Here is a 22056-nt window from a genome sequence, read left to right as displayed (position 1 = left end):
AGCAAACATTTTTATAGTTATAGAGCAAACATTTAAACATTACCTTTAAAACATGGGATACAGATATTTTAAGTAAGATTAATATATACAGCATCCTACAAGCATTCTGCGACATCTAAACACTAAACGTTCTTATAACTCTAATATCTGTTTTAACAATACTAATCCACAGATAAGCCAGACTGGTTTCCCGCTATGCATTTGTCAGTGATCAGTGAGGCGTAGGGGGCTTGGCATGAGCTGGCAGCTGATCTGCCAGCATCACAGTCATCTCTCCATGCACAATTTACACCTGTGCAGTAGTTTAGTAAAATGGAGGAAGTTGAGCATGTATGGGCAGCTCTCCAGCACATCTGATGGTTCAGAAGAAAGAACAGCAGGAGATTACTAAAAACCATGAGGGGAGCCAAAATAGGACCAGAGGGTGGTGGGGCAAACAGGAAAAGGGTTCTGAAGCAGAGAGGGGGACTAGGTGACAGTGGAGAAAGAATAAGATGATGCTGTTCCTAGGTAGGAGGTTAAGGGTGATGACGTGATGGGCGTGAGTAGTAAGATGGGAGTAGTGTTGGGAGTTGTTTCCATATGAGGGGGAAACGAGGAGCTGCAAGGTTATTACTGTGATTGCATGATGAGAGGTCCAGTTAACTGGGGAGACTGGAATGTCCTCCAGGGAGTCGGTGAGCTGGATCACACTTGGTGCTGGTGATGTGCAGGAGGGAAAGAATCTGTAGATGGGAAGGAGGTTGGACACTAAGCTGGAGCAAGTTGCCAATGGGTTGGGGCTGGCAGTGGAGGTGAGGGGTTTGTCACTAAATTCTCCATCTCCATCTGTGAGTTGCACTGAGCACTTTTCTGGTGCTATATGTTTGAAATAATGAGCATGCCAGAGGATACTTTCTTCCAATGTGATGAAACATATACTTGGGATTTGCTTTGCAAAACCCGTTCTACTACAATAGCATACTGCCGAGGGTGCCAGCAACACCTACTCTTTTGCCCCATAGCTAAGGCTGCATTTTTTCTTGGTTATCAATGATTTCAGAGAAAATCTATTTGCGGTGAAAAACAGTCTATGGAAAAAAAATACGAAATTAAAACTTTTTGACCTTTTTTTTTTTTTTTTGCTTGCTGGACATGGGCAGAGAAAAGTTCCAGAGGTCAGGATGTGTCCAAACAATTGATCATAGATTGATAAATTGCAACGCCAGCGGGGTTCGTTGTGATGATCTAGTCTGACCTCCTGTATAGCACAGGCCATAGAACTTCCCCAAAAATAATTTCTAGAGCAGATCTTTTAGAAAACATCCAGGCTTGCTGTAAAAATAGTCAGTGATGGAGACTCCACCAGGGCCTTTGGTAAATCATTGGAATGGTTAATTATCCTCACTATCTAACATTTATTCCTTATTTCTAGTCTGAATTTGTCTAGCTTAGACTTTCAGACATTGGATTATATTATAACTTTCTCTGCTAGATTGAAGAGCCCAATATTAAATATTTGTTCCCCATGTAGATACTTATAGTCTGTAATGAAGTCCCCCTAACCTTCTGTTTGTTACCCAAAGAGCTCAGTCTATTTAGCTTATGTCTTCACTGCAAAAAGAAGTCTGCGGCTGGCCCATGTCAACTGACTCAGGCTGATGGGGCGCAGTCCACGGGGCTAATTGCATTGAAGATGTTTGGGCTTGGGTTGGAGTCAGGGCTATGGGGTCCTCCCCTCTTGCGGGGTCCCAGAGCTCAGGCTCCAGCCCCAGTGAAAGTTGCCATTTTGCTACATGACAAATTGTACTTTTTTCTGTGATGGGTGTGAGGAGGAGAGGGGGATGGACAATACACCCTTAGCACCCATAGCCACAGGCTCACTCATTTCAGCCTGCATTCAGCGAGGTGGACGTGCAGCAGATGAGAGGCTACAAACTGGATGCTGAAAGGCTGTATCAGGTGCTCCGAATCTTTCCTTTGCACATTTTCCACAGATTTGCACCCTTCTTCATAGCAGAGGCTGGCAGCGGGATTTAACCCTTACTGAGGAATGCTGTAGCTTAAATCTTACTACCAGTTCTAAGTTAGAGTAGTTCAGAGGTACAGTAACAGACATTTCTCAGTAACTGAAATAAAACCACAGCAGAGAGCATAGCTCGGAAGGAAACATAATTTTACACATCAGCAATTTTTTATGATTAATAACATTATCCTGCCTTAATTGAAAAATGGCATGGTGCCCTTAAGAAAATTAAGCTGCAGGAATTAGTATCTAACATCTTGATGATGAATGTATATTTTTACACACTGCATATTACTGTCAGTGCATTTAGAAATAATAGTGTAGTGTATTGTAATAAAAAGTCATCCTGTGTTGTTTGTAGTTTCATGGCACCATTCTGTCTGGCTGACTTGACTCTTAGAGCTGAAACCTTTCTGTGGATTCGGGATGAGGATCCTGAAATCTTCAAAATGGAATTAATGTGCAAACATGAGAATAATGTGTAGGCTCTGAGCTTTGTTATCAGTTGTTATTGCTGAGAGGTATTCACAGCAAGTTAACGCCAGACATAGCATTAGCAATTGTCAGCTCCAGTGCCTTTGTGAAAAGTCAGTAATAAAATAAACTGGGACTGCTGTTTGTGTGACTTTTTAAACATTAATGAATCCTTTTGCATGGTAGGTCAGTTGTTGTGATGAGTTTGTGTAATGCGTCTTTGTGGGTTCTCTCCACTCCCCACCTAGCCAAAGACTGAGAGTGAAAAAAGATGATTCCAAAGGTTACACCTACCAGAAAGCTTATAGCTGTGCCTGGCCAACGTTTCCATGTCAATGTAAAGTAACAGAGGGATGTAGTAGTCCTCTTCTCTACCTACCTACTCACTCAGCCCAGCAGAGATGCCAAATTGTGACTAAAGGGCATAATACATATCATGTGGAACCAGACCCTCACCTGTTGCAAATCTGCTTAGCTCCAGTGAAGTCAGGGTTTATATCAACTGAGGATCTGACCCATGATGTGAAAAGTCAGGTAGCAAAAAGTATGGATTCATCTTTGTTCCAGTGGAGTTATTCTCATCCCATCGGTTTCCTACATACCACTAAAACAGGACTATGGCTGCCTGAACAAAAGGAAAGTGAGGCCAGTTTTGCTGATATAAAATTAATTATACAAGTGTGAAATGTCTTAATCCTCCAAACGACACCAAATAAAAAATGCAAAATAATATTATTGGCTGTGGTATTGTCAGCCCCAAGCATTCAAAAAAATCACAAGATTAAAAAAAATGAATTTGGGGTCTTTTTATTTCTTTGTTTCTGAACCTTTAGAATTCAAGTTTTCATGTTGTTCTCTTGAAACTATGAGGACTAGAAACATTGCTATCTATGGAGGGAAGGGAGGAAAAGTGAAAATCGAATGTAATCACCTGACTTCAAGAACTGGGGTTTTAAGAGAAAAATGGTGTGGGACTCATTATAAAATCATGTAGCTGGCCGCAGTGTGGCTTTGCCGACTGACAACTTCTCTGTCCGTCAAGAAGAGAGTAAGAGTCATTGTTAGAAATGTTCCACCTGTAAGCACCTGTGTAACAATGCTGCACGTTCCATCCAGCAATAACAACCCACTGCAATTTGGGGGATGAGGGGTGTAATCCAAAATCCTTCACATGTATGTTCTAGAGCTCCAGCTTGCACGCACTCACTCCTCATGTGAGGACAGATCTTACTGTGCAAGGAGGTTTTAAACACTATCCTACACCCACTTTGCACCAGTGTTTTTGAAAACACAAGGTTCCCGGCAATGATGAATTGATGACATTACCTTTCTCCTCCTCTCCTGGCAAGGGCTGTCCAACCAGACAAATTTCTTTTTCTGTTCTCATCAGAATAACAATCCAAAATCTTTGCCCCATCTTGGTGCTGATAAAACAGGAGCCGATTGAACAGTGAGAGAGATGACAGGAGGTACAGTATTGGCATTTTCCTGCAGCTCTTCCAGAACACTGATACTTTGGTGCTTATATGTTGGCCCTGGTCCACCTTTCCACTTGCTCTTTGTTTGTCCATATTTGTAGGCAAATATCTTACCCAGTTACCTTCCATTTTGAATTCTAGTCAGTATCCCTATGAAAACAGACAACGAGAAAAGCCGTAATAATATACTTCCTTCCTCCCCCCCACTGCACATTGTCCCTCGAGGAAAGATTCATTTCTGCCAAGATCTCAGCTTGCAAAACTAAACAATATAACATTGCAATAAAGTATTTTGAGTCAGTGGGTCTAGAATCTAGGAGCTGCACTGCATAGGGAATTATAAAAAGGATCCTCTATAGCTAGCCAGTGGGAGAAAAAATAATCTTTCATTTTCAGTGTACTTTAAATGGAAGTATTAAAGCAGTGCAGATGAAGAACAAGGGACTTCTTTGTCAAAACTTAAGGTTCTTAAGAGGCTTATTATTCAGCATCTGTCAACAGCTTTCTGTCAGACTTTTATCTCTGATTGGTTGTTGCATATAACCCTGTCAGTATCCCTGGGTTTTATGTGTGCATGTGCTGTTGTTTTTAATATTTGAACAAGTGGGGTGTCTTACTGAGAACACTGAAAATGAAATATGTGAGCTGAAATTGGTTTCCCCTAAGGTTGCTCCAAATAATTCAAACTAAAGCAAACCTAAGTGGTGGTGTAATCCCTAGGAGATGAGCTTCTTTGGAATCTTGCCATTTTAGCAGGCTGGGTAATCTGCACTGTCATCAAGATTTGCAGATTAGCTGTAGTGAGGTTAGTTGGTTCTGACATTTCATTAGGGGAAGTTTTCTGTAGTCATGCACCCCAAGTCCTTATACTGTAATATGTGGATGACCTACTTTTATTGTCTGTATACCTTTTAAAATCCCTCCAAGTAAATAGTGGGATTGCAAACAGGTCTACCAGGTACTTTTGTTAATGGTGCACTGAAACCTGGTGTACGCTTAAAAATTAGATTGACCTAGCTAAATTGTTCAGGGCTATGAAAAATGTGTTCTTCTGAGCACCATAGTCAACCTAACCTCCGATGTAGACGCAGGTAGGTTGATGGAAGAATTCCTGCCTCTTGGAGAGGTGGATTAGCTGCATCAACAGAGTAACCCCTTCTGTTGATGTAGGATAGGACGCATCTATGCCATAGTGCTGCAGTGGCAGAGCTGCAGCACCTTACCTATGCAACTACTGGTTGTAGTGTGCACATACCCTGACTTGTTTGCAACTAACTAAGTGGATCAAAGGCTGATACAGAAAAGAGATCGCTTATCTTAAAGTAACGAATGTAGTGTCACTTGTGTGTGTGTGTGTTGGGGGGGGGAACACAGAAAGCATTATTTCCCAAAATAGAATATATGTGTTAAAGCAAGTGTTTATCTATATAATCTGCTACTGTGTTGAAAAGCAAAACAGGATGTCAATAAAATAAATTCATAGCTGAGCCTCAAAGGAGCTTTTCAGAATTTTTATTTACTACAACGTTTCTCAAACTGGGGTCCACGAGGGTACTCCAGGGACTCCATGGGCTCAGCTGATCAACTCCTCCCCCTCCCATTCTCCCTCCCACAACTCCTACCCCTCTCTCCCATGGCCTCCTGCATGGTGGGGGACAGCTGTTCTGTGGTGCGCAGGAGGCACTGGTGTGGGGGGGGACGGGGTGCACTTGGGGTAGGGAGCGGAAAGAGGCGGGGAAGAGGAGGGGCAGGGTTGGACCAGAGGTGGGGGGGGGCGTTGGCGGAAGGGGTGGAGTGGGGGGTTTAGGGGGCTGTGAAAATTTTTTAAATCAAAATGGGGGTCCTCGGGTTGTTCAAAACTGCTGATTTACTACGTACATATAAAGAACTTTGGAGAAAGACTGGTTGTGCAAATGGGAGAGCAAATTCTAATCCTAGAGGTATGTGTGCTACAAGAAGAGAGGCACAGTGCTGCTATCTGTCTGGAGGGGTCAAGAGACTGGGGAAGGACACGGTATACTAACGTCATTTGTTCACAGAGACATGTTTGGTGATAAGGGCTGTTAGTATGCATGATGATGATGAAGGATAAGATAAAAGATCTTCCAGTAAGCTCCTGGAGCTCTTTTCTGAAAGCTGAATTTGTCCTGTAGATTTCTGTAAATTGAAAGTGTCTTAACTTTTTAGCCCCAGCTAGTATTGGGAAGGGGGGTGTCCTCTTGATCTGTCTGGTAGCCCCAGTGACTGTCCCTCCGCTAGGGTGACTAGCTGTCCCGATTTTATAGAGACAATCCTGATATTTGGAGCTTTTTCTTATATATGCACCTATTATCCCCTTCCCCCCACCCTGTCCCGATTTGTCACACTTTCTATCTGGTCACCCGACCCTCCACCTTCATTTTATTTACAGAATAAACTTGCACATGCACATGTCATTTCTTTTCAGAGACTGTCCTGTCCTTTCAGCTGAGGAATGCTTGTTCCTCTAGAGCCTACCTGTGCAACTCCCAGAGGGTCACGGAGATTGCGAGAGTGTACTCTGGGTGATCTCTTCTCCACAGGGAAAGAATCATGACTGAATATCAGACTCCCAGATTCTAGTGTTTATAGAACTGCTGTATGGCCCAGAAACCTTCAGACCATTGATTTGAAAAGTGAATTTGATTTTCCAAGGGATCATTATTTTTTTTAAACAACTTCTTCTTTATTTATCATTTGCTGAAACAAGAGTATGATAAAAAGCCCCATATATCTGGAAAGTGAGATTGTTTAAAAAAAAACCTAACATACTTTACTCAGAGAAGAAATATAAATAAAATTAACATCCATGTTTTACATTCTTTGAGCTGATTCACTTCTCTGACTCTGCATTTACGTAGATGTAACAACTCCTTTGTTTTCAGTGAAGGTACATGCACATAAACTGGAGTAACACAGGGGTGACTCAGGCCCTTAATCTTTAGGGCAATGCATAAAGGGCCTTATCTAGCAAGATGCTGAGCACCTTCCACTTGCATTTGGTTTATTAAGAGATGAGGATTTCAGAATTGGACCTTAAGTGCAGAGTCTACTGGTGTCCATGTAGAGAGGGCTCGGCTACCAGGCATAGCTGCATTTTATACAGCACATGTATATGACAGTGGACTTTTGTTCCTGAAGAAAGATAGCAAATAACCTCATAGTATCTGATAGCTGTAGAAGATAAACATCTGTTCTGATTTTCTAAATATTACTGTAGAAATGTCCAAAGGACTTTAATCAAATCAAAGTAATAAACAAATAAAATTGGTGTTGACTCTTCAGCTCTTTGCAGTCTTTGTTAACTTAACCTGAAAAGGTGTGTTTTGATTGTTTTTTGAGACTCCATTTTGTGTCCTCCTATTTCTTAGCGAGATTGTCAGCCCATGCAGTATTAAAATTACATTAACTTTTCTAGAACATTGGGCACATCCCTTGTATTTATATTGGACAATGTAAACGGGCATGTTTTGTAATCATTTTTGCTATCGTTGATTTGAGAATTGGAAGCATAAACTGGTAAAAAGAGATCACAGGAGTCCAGACTTCAATGCAGCCTTAATAGATTTCTGAATTGTTTAGTAAATGGCCAAATGCATATAAGATTGGCATCCATACAACTTACAATAGGTTATTATTACTTACAGTGGTTTCAACATGATTTCTTTACTTCCAGAATGTAAAGTGCAAGAAATTCCTGTTTGAGAGTGACTGCCAATGTAAGGTGTTTTTCTTTCCCCCAAAGCACTGTCATCCTAATTCTCTTCATACTGAAAATAGGAAAAACTCCCATTCATGTAGCTGGGAGCAGAGTTAGGTCACTGCTGAGCACTTCTGAAACCCCATCCCTTCAGTTGTACTCATTCTAGAGTAAGGTATTGTTCAGCCTGAATAAAAATATCACAAGCTGCCCCTTAATAATCAGGTAGCCAAACAATTGGCAGAAGATTGGGGGTTGTGAGGAGAGATTATAATGAAGAACAGCAATCCATTAAATATCCGGACTGCTGTCTGTTGGCAACAAATAAGGATCTAGGGTGACATTTTCAGTAGTGTCTAAACTGCATTGCTTTCATTGTGTACCTACATCACTTCGGTTCTTTTGAAAATGTTACCCTGACTTTAAGAAGTAGTTCTTTGTACCCGTAAGGAGAAATCCTGTTCCCGTTGACCTCAGTAAAGCCAGAATTTTACCTTTAGTTATTTTTCTAACCATATTTTTTTCAGTGACATGCATCTGTCCAATGACATTGACCGTCTACTCATGTGTCTCAGCCGGTGAGGTGATGAGTGCCTTGAATTCCACTAGCTTTGGTGGGAACTGAGAGCATGCAGCCCCACTCAGGAAATGCTCAGCACTTTGTTTTATCAAATACTATTTTTCTCATTTATATCGAATGTAATTTGACAATGTAAATATCCAATGTAGATAACTGACCCCAACGGAAATAACATCATAAAGGACACCTATATTTTTATAACAAAATAATGAAGGGACCACTTCTCTGATTTTTTTTTTTTAATAATTTGAGGACCATCCATCAGCTTCTCTATGTTCTTGACATAGTGATAATTTTATAGTCAACATTTTACCACGTTCAGTCTCTATTTACATTACACCACTAAGAGTATCAAACTACAGCTACATCCTTGTCCTTTCTGTGCCATGTAGATGGTGTTCAGCACTGGGAAGTAATTAACGGCAGAACACAGTAGTGTGACTTTTGTTACCTAATGTCTTTGTGACATCAATACCCTCATAAGTACAGGACAGTTGTTAGCTTTCTATTGCAGGAACTGTGGGCTCGACCCTGAGAGGTGATCAGCACCTTAATCTCTTACAGAGAAGTCAATGTGAATTGAGGGTACTCTGCACCGGGTAGGAGGCTTTTAGTGCCAGGCAGGATCAGGCTAATGGTAATTGCAGTTTAACAGTGGAAAACAACAGCTATTTCCTTGCCTACCCTCCTCCTTCAACCATACAGCAAGGGAGAAGAAGAGAACAAGCCTCTTATCAATAGTGCTGGCAAGAAATGTACGGCAATAATGTTAGAGTGCAGTGGATTGGTGATCCACGAAGCAGCTGTGGGCATATGTGTAATGCCAGTACGAACAACAGCACTGCTTTCCATTCAGTGACAGAGATCATCTGAAAACGGGTTCCTTATTCTTTTTTCCCCAAAATCTTTTGACAGAATTCACAACAGCTAACATAGCCCAGGGTCCAGCAATCCCTCTCTGAGAGAAAAGCAACAGGAAGAGAGTCTAAACGTGGACTATAGTTCTGCCCTGCACTCCAGGAGGCTAGCGGGTGAGAGGATGCATGTCTCCCACTGGCATTCTCCCCTTGCCTGCTTGCCCACTCTCCCTTAGCCACCCCTCTCCCATGCATGGATCCACAGGAGTCCCTATTCCGCGTGGAATAGGGAGATCCCTGCAGGAAGGATCCTCTCTGTCCATGGATTTGAGGGGCAATCGACCCTGGAATCACTTGTAACCATTTTTTTTCTGAATGTGTTTGACTTGCTAGCAGAGAAAATCAAAACAATCTGACTTTCCAGATATATGGGGCTTTGAATAATAAATTACATATAACACAACAAAGCAAAGTCTTGGGGAAGGAAGGAACCCTACTAAATGATGTATCTTATTTAGGTTTCAGATAAAACAAAATAGTAATTTATTCATAGACTCCTTGAAGTAATTCATCTTCAAGTCATCTCTGTATCATCTGACTTGTAGTGTGAGGCTAAAATGATGCTGCTCTGACTGTGGTCCTCACTTCACATTTATACTTTGAGCTCTAGGTGGTCTTTCAGCTTTCTTTTTATCGTTACAAGAAGGGATCATTATTTTTTTTAAACAACTTCTTCTTTATTTATCATTTGCTGAAACAAGAGTATGATAAAAAGCCAGGCAAGAGAGTTGGAAATCCACCCACAGAAGCTATAAAAGGCACTAAGTATTCTTTTTAATGTTCCCTACTTTCTTTTCTCTACAAATCATAGTTATTAACAGACACATCTTGAGGAGTAGTGCCATCAAAACAGTCGTCCATCCCCCCAAGCTCCATAATGAACACCACACAGAAAAAGAAATACAGCTCCTCTCTTGACAATTTTGAAGGTAAACATTTTCATCATTATCTGAAATTAAATCCTTTTTTGGTTTATTTATGATTTTAAGTGATATTATTAGGAAAATTCTTGTCCTGCTTTACTGAAACTTTCAGTATTTATTTTCCTTTTCTTGAGCTGAGATTACCAATTTCATCAAATAATTAGGATGAAGATGCAACAAAGAATATTTTCCAAACTAATTTTAATCCAGAAATCGGTCTTACTTTTGGCTCAGTCCAGGTTTTTAAAAATGAGTGTTGAAGCTTTTGTGCACTAAACTGTGCAACTCTTCCCCCTCTCCCTTTAAAAAAAATTGTGCTATTGTATTAGATTGAGTGTAATCTGGATGCAGGGTACAATACAGCTCTAAACTATACATATCAGTGACCCAGATAAGCATGTTTTTACAATGTTTGGCTTCACAAGACAGAGGCAGTAAAAATTCTAAAACAGTCCCCTACAGATAAACTTATGAGGTAGAACTCATTAAAATAATACTATGAAAGTAGATTCATTGCTCATTTTTAATGAAGAAAGTCCTAACATAGAAGTATTAATGTGAACTATAGACATAAAAAAATCTATGTTAAAAGAATGTTATGTAGGTTGCAAAGCCAGGCATTTGAAAGTTAGAAATGCCAGATTTACAGTTTCCCGTGCAGTCTTCATTCTGCTCCCGTATGCATTCATCTTGTGCACTGATTGAGGCAGGGGTTCTGTGGAAAAATATAGTACACCTCTACCCCGATATAACTTGGTCCTTGGGAGCCAAAAATCCCTACTACGTTATAGGTGAAACCCTGTTATATTGGGGTAGCGGCGCAGTGCTCTAGCGGTCATTTAAAGAGCTCCGGGCTTCAGCCGCTGCAGGGAGCCCAGGCCCTTTAAATCACCGCCCGAGCCCCGGGGTTACCGTGCTATATGCGAATCCGTGTTATATCGGGTCACATTATATCGGGGTAGAGATGTAATTAAAGACTGCATCGTAATGCATATGCACAGAATCAGGGTTGCACAGACAACTATAACAGAAGCACTTTGTAATTTTTGACTGCACCCTTAATGTTCTTTTGATAGTTTGTGTGTAATTTCTGAGGTGTGTTTTTGGCTTGGTTTGTCTTTTTTAAGAAGGTTAAAAACAAATTCTGTGATGTGCAACAGTAATACCCCTGCCGCCATTTGCCCTAACTCATCAACAGGGTTTGACCTGTGAACCTTTAGACTTGTGGCACAGGCTGTTCACACTTGACTTGCAGAACTAGTCATGTTAGCTCAACCCAGGAAAAGGCTTTTGTCCCCCAAGGGGAGAAATGAGTTGCCGGGTTCAGGCACTAGGAAGAGATTGGCAAGGGAAGCCCAGGCTGGCTTGCCTCACTCTGTCCCCCACCCCTGGGAATTTGGGGAGCGCCTGCCCAATCTGTTGCTCCCAATGTGGGGAAGAAGGCATTGGCCATTGGTACCATGTGCTGTGTCAGGAGGTGGTTGCAGGGAAGCCACTCGAACTTCTGGGTGGGGAGAGAGAAAGCTGGCCTGGGGGAATTCCTGCCCCCAAGGAGGGAGTAAATGGAGACATGTACTGGCTCCAGGTTTTATGAGGGGTAGACTTGCCTGGCTCTCTTAAACATCTTTCCCCCAGCTACAGCTGTTCTGGCACCCTCCCCGTTGGTCTCAGTGCAGTGTGCTGCTGCAGCCTCGGCAGGGTCAACAATTTTGGTGGGCTGCCAAGATTTTCTTGAGGGACACCAGTGAGAGAAGAGAAATGGTGATATTTAGCACTTTATTCCTCAGCCAAATTTGGATGGAATTTCATGGTCCAAAGAAAAGGCACTTCTGTGGCCCAAAGGAGGAGTGAGAGCTTCTCAAAGAAAAGGTCACCAGAATAATTTATAATATAATAGAAAGTGTCAAAATATAAAAGTTGCTACCAGCTCCCCTATAATAGTGTGCTTTCCAGCATGTTCCATGCCCCAAAGATCTTGCAGTCCAAGAAAGACAAGCCAACGAATGTGCCTCATGCTGCAAATCTTATGTGCATTGGTAACTTGTACTCACAACCAGTAGACCCATCTACTAGTAAAGTTTCTTGTAAGATTTGCAGAATTGAGTGCAAATACAAAACGTGATGAGGAACAGCTAAAACAGTTCAGATAATGGAGGTTGCATAGTAATTATTAGTGAGGAAGGAAAAGATTATTCCTGAAAGAAATGTATTTTAAGGAAGGATTTAAAAAACCAAGAGAGAGCGCTTGCTTGCTTGCTTGTTGGGGACATGAATGGAAGTATGCAGCTGAGAGTGGAAGGAGGAGACAAAGGGAATGGTAAGTACAACTGCCATTCCCTAGTTCAAAAGTCATAAGTCCAGCCCACAAATGAGTGGCTTAAAAATGCAGTTTGGGTTCTTTTTATTTGCCTTCCGGTTTGTGAGCCTTTGAGAGATACTTGGGTTATGTTTTCAAGCTTTTCTCTGTGACCATGAGGGCTAGACATTTTGTTTTTAAATACAAGCTGAGATTCACACATGTTAGCATGGCCCCAGGAGTTGGGGATTTAAGAAAACCACAAAATATTATAAGACTTCTGATATAATTATTAGAGTTGGCAACACTGCATGAATGACTTGTGCAGGTGAAAGGATTTTAATGAAGAATTGCACTGAGTTTTATGATATTTGCCAGCTCTTTATTAGTCCATCATTTTTGTTGTCCTTCAGCAATTTCACCTTCTCCCCCCCTCGCTCTCCTCCCCCCCCCCCACACACATGATGTCCTTGTGTGTCTTTTTTTCTTTTCTTCAGATGAATGCTTCACTCTCTGGTCCTTTTGTTTTCCTTCCTGTTTCTGTATCTAAAAATGAATTTTTTGACCAAAAATGAAATCTCTGATATTTAATATTATCCTAGTAATGGCTCCATTTTTAAATTCTTTTGTCTAAGAATGGCTATTGATTATTGCGGGTCTACTCTAGCAATCACTTCCCTATGGAATTCTCATTTCAGTGAACAGGAGTTCCTTGTACAGTGCCTGTGCAGAATTGGGACCTATATTAGTGGAAAGGGCTTTGTATCTTTCACATACAGTATTACAATTTGCCCAGCCAACTAAATTTTCATTTTTCATGTCTCATGAATTTTTAGACCAACAAATTGCTATGTCAGATATAAACACAGAGAAAAAATAGGACATGAGAAACAGCCTTCTAATAAACACTCAGTAATTAATAAGGACAAAAAAGAGTGAATGTACCCAATTTACCCTTGCTCTGCCCCTGGTGTAGACTATGCCACAAGTGCAAAGTGGCTGCAAAGTACTGCCGTTCCGATTTGGTAATGTTGTACACTCACTTTGCACACATGTAACTGAGGTGCAGGGTAACAGTGTGTGAGCCTTGTGCTGCAGTGACTCTTCTTGACGGTTAGGGAGACAGAATCTACTGCCTCCTTCCTCCCAGGGCACATAGCACATTACAGTCTGTGGGCTGAGTAAAAAGCCATGGCTTTTATGCGTCCCTTGACATGTGTGGGGGTTGGGCAGAAGAGCTGTATAGTCATAACTCCACCCTTTAACTAGGCTTGTCTTTGTCTCCTTCCCCTCCCTTTTACTGCTGCTCAGCACCCTGCAGCAAAGCTCCCTTTTCCCAGGGGAACTCCCCAGTGAACAGCCCTGTTCACTCAGGCGGTGGGCTAAGCTAAGGATCTGGTACCAGAACCCTCACTAATTCTGCTACTATAACCTTTATGTAGCTTCTTTGATTAATGTTACTGTATAATAAAATGCTTCTGTGATATTGGGGGACTGTAGCTTTAAGGGTACAGCTTCCCAGAGGAAGAGTCTGGGTGGGATGCTGTGAAGCTCTTGTTATGCTCAGCCAATGGAAATGGGACACAGAATAAAGCCGAGCTTTTCCAAGCACCTGATGCACTGAGTGATCACAGAATACCACACACCCCTTCGACCAACAGGTGTAAATTTGCAATGCTCCATTGACTTCCATGAAGCAATGCCAGTTTACACCAGCTGAGGATCTGGACCCTTGTATTCTAAGCAAGTTCAGTGTTCTGTGGTTCTATGGTGAAAGCAGAGTGCCACTGCTGTAGATACATGGGGAAGTTAAGGAAAGGCAGGCCCTTGATATTATTTTTACGTACTCTTTTTATAGATAGGTATACAAGTTCAACTTCAATCGTTTGAAGGACAAAGAAGGGTTTGCAGGCATATATTGCATTGGCATCTTTAGAGAACTTTTTTATTTTTGTTTAATTACTTTTTGGTAGCCTTATGGTCTTCTACTTACTTTGATTAGCATTGAGCTATAAAATTGTTAATGTCAGACAGGAAAGCCCATATCTTGTATTGATTTTGCAGTATTTTTAGATGTGCAGTATGAGCATATCCTCTGTATAAGTGCAGACTCTCTCCACCAGGTGGTTTCAAAGTCCAGGCATCAGGAATTGCTAGGGGCACTAATCTTAAAGGCCCCGGATCCTGCAAAAGCTTCTGCATAGGCTTAACTTTACACATGAGCCATCCCATTGAACTCAGTGGGACTGCCCATGTGCCTGAGGTTAAGCACATGCGTGTTTGCAGGCAGGTGGGAAAATACTGCTGGTGAGCTAGGTGGTAATATACTGCAAAGCAGTACATCCAGTATTAGAGTAAATATTTAAAAACACTATATCACAGTTAAGGTGCACCAAATAAACTGATGTCCCCATGAAGGATTATGCTGTTCTTGTATTCCTTGAACCTCTTTAGGTAGTGGATGACCAATGTCTTTTTTTTTCCCCCCTTGAACAATGCTAGTTCTAAATCTGGCTTGAATAGGGGTTCCAATCTGATGATTCTGTTATAGGAGGGCTTCTCGGACTTTTTCATTGTGTGTACCACATCAAAATGGAAAGATTATCTCGGACTACAGCCATCCATACCTGCATGAGCCTCTTCCATTTGCAATCACACAAGAGTCCAATAGCAGCTGTAGGAATTGCTTATGTAGAACAGCAATAATAAGAAAGTACTTGACGCTCTCCACTTCCCAGGTGGCCTATTTTTTGCCCACAACAAAGAGGGTGGGGTGACTTTGTGGCCCACCAGGCTTCCCTCTGAATCATTTGCCCGAGGCAAGGCCAGCATTTACTCTCTTCCAGGGCTTGTGTGGCTGGATTGGCTACACATAACTTTTTTCTGAAATGTTTTTGGAACTAAAAATAGATACTGTGTATGTTTTGTTTGTTTACTTCAGTTCATCAGAAAACTGTTGCTTGTGGGGCCATCTCTCTCTTAAGCTGGCAGGGTTAGATTGGTTCAGCAGGCACTTAGATATCAGGGTGTCTGATGCCCTTGAATGAGTGAAAGGGCACAGCCGCACTGCTGCTGAAAGTTATTTTCTTGTTGGACAGAGGGTTTACAATGGTTAAACAGAGAAATTAAAACAGGGTTAAAATTAATATAGATATTGAAAGAGAAAATGTTTAATTCCAGCGTGTTAGTGAAAACATGTCCTGAGTCCGAATGTAGAGAACACTAGGTACTTCTACAGTGCAGCTGGGAACAAGCCTCCGAGCCCGGGTAGACAGTCTCGCACTAGCTTTGCTCGAGCTATCACCCCAAAAATAGCAGTGTGGACATTACAGCTCCTGTGGAGGCTCAGGCTGGCCACCCAAGCTCAGACCCATTGTGTCTAGTGGGCTTGGAGTCAGGCGTTTAGCCTGAGCCGCTGCTGGAGCCCAAGCATCCACACTGCTATTCTTAATGCACTAATTTGAGCCCCACTAGCAGGTGTCTGTCTGCCCGGCTTGGGAGACATGCTCACAGCTGCAGTGTAGACATACCCATTGAGACAGGCAGGGGTATCCTCATTTCCCACTATGAGTTTACTTCACTCAGTCCTGTGTCACAGAATAGATTCCATGGGACTGACTTTCCCGTCACATCAGTTTTATAAATCTCTTGATTTATAACAGCACGAGAGAGAAGAGGATCAGGATAGGCAGTGGGGATTTAGCACAACCATGTATATTTTTATTTATATTCCTATTTGTTGGTGGAAGCATTCTGCTTGATCTTTATTTAAGGTAGACCCTAGCACAGGGGCGGGCAAACTTTTTGGCCTGAGGACCGCATCGGGTTTTGGAAATTGTATGGAGGGGCGGTTAGGGGAGGCTGTGCCTTCCCAAACAGCCAGGCATGGCCCAGCCCCCACCTCCTATCTGCCTCCCCCCCCCCGCGCTCCCTGTCCCCTGACCGCCCCCGGAACCTCCGCCCCTGACTGCCCCCCACTGCCCCATCCAATCCCTCCTCTCATTCCTGACTGCCCCCCTGGCACCTTTGCCCCATCCAACCGCCCCTTCTCCCTGTCCTCTGACTCCCCCTGGAACCCCTGACTGCCCCCTGCCGCCCCATCCAACCCCCCTCCTTCCTGACTGCCCCCCCGGGACCCCTGCCCCTATTCAACCCCCCTGTTCCCCACCCTCCGACCGCCCCGACCCCTATCCACACCCCCACCCCTTGACCACTACCTGAGCTCCTGCCCTCTTACTGCGCTGCCTGGAGCACCGGCAGCTGGCGGCCGCCCAGCTGGAGACAGCCACGCACCGCGCAGCACAGAGCACTGCAGCTGTGTTGCCCCAGGAGCTCGCAGCCCTGCCGCCCAGATCATTGTGCCAGCAGCAGGGCTAGCTGTGGCTGTGGGGGAGAGGGAACACCAGGGGAGGAGCCGGGGGCTAGCCTCCCAGTCCAGGAACTCAGGGGCCGGACAGGAGGGTCCTGCAGCCCACGGGCCGTAGTTTGCCCACCTCTGGCCTAGCAGAAGTACGTTTCAGGCAGCGCAAAACCTCTTGCCTTCTTTCTGTAACAGAGTTGATTTGCCACCATTTTCACAGCAACATTTCTCTATGCTACAGTCATCTGAAGAGTTTTGGTACCCATGGAAAATTTGCAGTCAGATTTGTACCTTGTATGTCTAGGGGTTTTTTCCCCTACAGTGTTGTTCTTTCTATTAATTGAATGAATTCTGAAAGCAGCAATCTTGGTTATTTATTTTATAATCTGTCTGAATTCTGCTGTTCCACAGTATGTGGATCTCCCAGGCTTCCTGTTGTCTGTGAATAACTAACCTTGTGTGGCATTAAGAAGAAGCTGAAATTCTCTATGTCCTTCCACATTTCCAGGCACTGCCTGTCCATAAAACTGTGTGAGCCTCATCATGTGTGCAGAGAACCTTTTGGCTGCACATGCAGTTTCTTTTTAACCTCCCTCTTCAAGCTGAATTGGAGAGCCAAATACAAAATCTAGCACTCAGGGTTATCAGTGTGGCCTTGCGACAGTCCCTGGAGGACTTAGGGCTTGTGATGATGGATTACACTGAGCCATTAATGTAGTAGTCTCGTCTGTGAAAGATGTAATTGTGGCCTTGTATTGTGCCGTTTCTGCAAGTTTTTGTTTGTTTAGAACGTGGTGGTGTGTAGTAGCACACATCACAAAAAAAATTGCATATAAAGAATGTTGCAGTAAATGTGTCAGGAACTTGGTAGTGTATAGTTGGGATAGTTTTAGTCTGGCACCACACAAACATATTTAGGATAGGCTTAAAAATACAACCTAGAGCTTTTTTAATTTGTAATGTTATATATTGTCTTCAAAAGTCTGACAGGGAAAAAATGGCTTGTGTTGATTTTTGCTTCCTTGTGGTTCATCAAAACTAGTCTCTGATCATACATTTCCACAGAATATTTCTGGGTTGTCTGGTTCCGACTCATAGTTACAGGAAAAATATTTTCCTTTACGTGCAGTAGCACTGGCTGAAATATAACCAATGTTGTTCTTCATTACCAGAGTTTGTACAGCTAAACACAAAGAACATTACTTGACTGTATATTCTTTCAAGCATGGTATTTACAGTTAGTAGAATGGTAAATGTTATTTCAAGAAAAGGAATATGGAAGCCCATTCTGTGTTTGAAAGGCAGAAATAGTTATGAAAACAAAACAGTGTTAATGGCACATAACTATTTAAGAGGAAAATACAGGTTTAAACCTACCTCATCTGTGTACACATATTCTCTCTCCTTGATTATTTTTATTACATCAGTATCTGGCAGCCTTAACCAAGATTGGGGCCCCATTATCCTAGGCACTGTGCTTTATGTTAAACATGCAGTAAGAGATAGTTCCTACCCTGAAGAGCTTACAATTTTAGACCCGGCAGAGGGTGGAGAAAGGAAATATTTACAAATGAGGAACACATGCATATACATACACTGTGTGTGTGTGTGTGTGTGTGTGTGTGTGTGTGTGTATCTGTATGTATAGATATAGATATAGATATATACACATAGATATATACGCACATATATAATATAGATGTCCTGGCTAACAGTATGTGGATACAAACCCAGAGTCATCTCTATCAAGACAGATCTTCAGTATCTCAAGTTAGTTATACATCATTTATGACATACAGTCATCTTCAAATATTTCATAGTTAGTTTGGGCCCCACACTACAAGAAGGATGTGGATAAATTGGAGAGAGTCCAGCGGAGGGCAACAAAAATGATTAGGGGGCTGGAACACATGACTTATGAGGAGAGGCTGAGGGAACTGGGATTGTTTAGCCTGCAGAAGAGAAGAATGAGGGGGGATTTGATAGCTGCTTTCAACTACCTGAAAGGGGGTTCCAAAGAGGATGGATCTAGACCAGGGGTCGGCAACCGGTGGCTCGCGGCTCGCCAGGGTAAGCACCCTGGCGGGCCGGCCCGGTTTGTTTATCTACCCCGTCGGCAAGTTCGGCCGATCGCGGCTCCCACTGGCCGTGGTTCGCGGTCCCAGGCCAATGCGGGAGGCAGAAAGCGGCGCGAGCCGAGGGATGTTCTGGCCGCGGCCTCCTGCCTCCCGCATTGGCCTGGGACCGCGAACCGCGGCCAGTGGGAGCCGCGATCGGCCGAACTTGCCGACGCGGCAGATAAACAAACCGGGCCGGCCCGCCAGGGTGCTTACCCTGGCGAGCTGCGAGCCACCGGTTGCTGACCCCTGATCTAGACTGTTCTCAGTGGTAGAAGATGACAGAACAAGGAGTAATGGTCTCAAGTTGCAGAGGGGGAGGTTTAGGTTGGATATTAGGAAAAACATTTTCACTAGTAGGGTGGTGAAGAACTGGAATGGGTTACCTAGGGAGGTGGTGGAATCTCCTTCCTTAGAGGTTTTTAAGGTCAGGCTTGACAAAGCCCTGGCTGGGATGATTTAGTTGGGTTTGGTCCTGCTTTGAGCAGGGGGTTGGACTAGATGACCTCCTGAGGTCCCTTCCAACCCTGAGATTCTATGATTCTAGGTGTGTGGACCTCAAGGAGACTGGAATAGGATGCTGGAAGTGAATGTATGTTGGAAAAGTTGTGAGGCATCTCTGATCACATCTATTGGCATTGTAGTGTTGCATCTTACATTGGTGTTATCTCGATTTCAGTCAAAAGTGTGAAGTTTTACACATGAGCATACAAAGGAGAGGTTAGGTTGTTTGGCTGTCTTACAAAATAAAACAATGAATTCTCAGTAAAGCAGATGGCAATGAAAGTGAGTACTTTAGAGTGAGGAAAAATTAAAAATACTATGCACATTACCAAATATTATAGGAGCCTTACATTTTCTATGCTTGGTCTCTGTCCAGAGGTGAATTTTTTAAGGCCTTTTATGCCAGATCCTTTCAGTTTCTTTGTAAGTTTTGTAAGGGTGTGAATAATATTTCCCCATTTGAAACATTCTCTCCATATATTTTTAGACAGGACTACAGAAAAAATGGTTTAAGTTTGAAACTTGACACGAACAAATGTTCCACTGAGGACTAGTGTCTTTGCTTGATTAGTAAAATGTTGGGTTTGGTTTACCAACGTTATGTGCATTTGAATATTATGTTCTGAGCATACACAGTAGATTGCCTGTTAGATCTAATGATGTGCACTTAGGGCCTGATCCCACACCACTAAGATCATAGAGTTTAAGGCCAGAAGGAATCACCACGTAATCTAGTCTGACCTCCTATATATCACAGGCCGCCAGCTGCACCTCCACACAAAATAAATAGCATTTTGCAATTGACTTCAGTGGGCCTGGTGTCTTAGGCAAGATCATATCCTAAATAAACATCCTGTGCACTTGGGGAATGAATCTTCCTCACTCTAGCAATACATTAGTTTTTCAGCTTACTGACTGCAGTAGCTGCCGAATGAGCAGCACCTGCCCCACAAAGCAAGAATAGTTGGAGGATCTGCATACTTGCAGATTCTCTGACCGACCCCTAAAATCCTCTCCTTCATGATCAGGTGCAAGGAACTTCTTTGGTGGTTTCCTTAGGGTGCAGAGGTCTACTGACTGTCTGAATTACATGGAATATGACTCATCCTCCTCCCTGTGTAGCATAACCATGTTGATTCCATTGCCTTCATGACCCTTCTGAGCCATGAAGTGAGGGCAGTGGCCAGTTGTGGCAAGATGAAGAGCACACGCGTATGTGGCTAATGACGTACACATTCTTCAAAACTGACCTTAAACTTAAACACTCAAAACTTTAAAACTATTGACCCGCTTCTCTTCTCAATTGGATTTTTGGTACATTACTCTGAGACTTAAATATCAAGCCAACTTCTATTAAAATTGCTTTCAATATGCTTGTTTGTAATTATCTGGAACATTCAGATGCACATTGGAACCTTTTCCTTTGTTTTCATTTTCTTCGGTTTATATTTAGATTGACTTAAAGCCAGAGTGGGTATGAGAATAGTTGGAGTTTATAAAATAGTGTGGCTCTCAATCAGTCAATCTTAGCTGAGTTCAGATGGTGTCAGGACTTGTTGATTCTAACCATCCGGGACTTTAAAACCATCAGGCTCATTTTTTTTTATGTACGTCACTTAATCAGTCTCAAGGAGAACTACAAAGCAAATCAAGTTTATAGAAAACAGTAGAATATTTTTTAAGTTATTCACACTTTGGTCTTGTCTTCACTAGGAAAACAAAGGTTTGTTTTTAACTCAAGTTAGCTAACTCAAGTTAAAATCCTAATGAAGATAAGGCAATTCATAGTTTTCATAGGAATTAGCAAATTGAGTTAAAGATTGTCTGCCTAACTCCCTGGGAATCCCACTGAAGTCAGTGAGACTGCATAGGTGGAAAGATCTGCACTAATGGATCCCATTGCAGGATCAGGTGCTTAGATTGGTTTACACGTAAAAAAATATTTCAGAATACATCATTGAGTAGATGATAATAAAGGGATTGCTGGAGTTGTTGAGATTGCATTGATGTAATTATGTAATATATAATTCAGCTGAAATTTGTAGCCAAATACTTGAATTGGGACTCACTGGAATATAGGAGACTTTTCTCCTTTAATGCCACAAAGTCTTACACAAGGGGCGTGTGTAACCCATGGCTACTTGATGTGGTGCTCTGTCCTCCTCTACAGACCCTGTAGACCAACTGGAGATTAATGAATCTGCTACAACCTCAGCTAAGAGCCATGTGGCTTTTAGGTAATGCAGCAGAGGCTCATACACTAAGCTTCAGAGGTCCTAGGTTCAATCCTACCTGCTGATACCTTGTTGTCAGTGTGTTATACTTGCACACACCAACCACTGCCTATCCTGCTACTATCCTGCCCCCCCGAGCATATAGTGGATTTTGTTACATTAATACAAACTCTTGTTTTGATTTGACAGTTATGAAAAATCAAACAAATTTAGCAAAAACATCACCGAATCTTGGATCAATGAAACTGGGTCTGGAGAAATTAGCAAACTGAATACTTCTCTGTTGAATATAAACATCAGCCACAGAACTAATAATGCTTTAAAGCCATTATTGAACTGACACAAAACGTTGAAATCCATTGTAAGAACTAAGGTGTTTTAAGCTAGTTTCACAAAAATCTAGACCAGAGGTGGGCAATCTGCGGCCCATCAGGGTAATCTGATTGCAGG

The 22056-nt window shown here is 42.5% G+C and overlaps 1 protein-coding gene across 3 annotated transcripts in view; it reads left to right on the top strand.

Annotated features, from left to right (window-relative positions):
* RAI2 (retinoic acid induced 2) overlaps positions 1 to 22056 on the top strand; it is a 63832-nt gene that overhangs the window by 20854 nt on the left and 20922 nt on the right. Inside the window, exon 2 of one of the 3 annotated variants that reach the window (XM_045018967.1) lies at positions 9984 to 10101. The exons of the other annotated variants lie outside the window; for them this stretch is intronic. The gene's annotated coding sequence lies outside the window, so the exon portion shown is untranslated. The remainder of the gene's footprint in view (positions 1 to 9983; positions 10102 to 22056) is intronic. 3 annotated transcript variants of the gene reach the window in all.

This window comes from Mauremys mutica, chromosome 1, assembly GCF_020497125.1.
Source record: "Mauremys mutica isolate MM-2020 ecotype Southern chromosome 1, ASM2049712v1, whole genome shotgun sequence".
Taxonomy (NCBI): domain Eukaryota; kingdom Metazoa; phylum Chordata; order Testudines; family Geoemydidae; genus Mauremys; species Mauremys mutica.
This window is presented reverse-complemented; position numbering and strand designations above follow the sequence as displayed.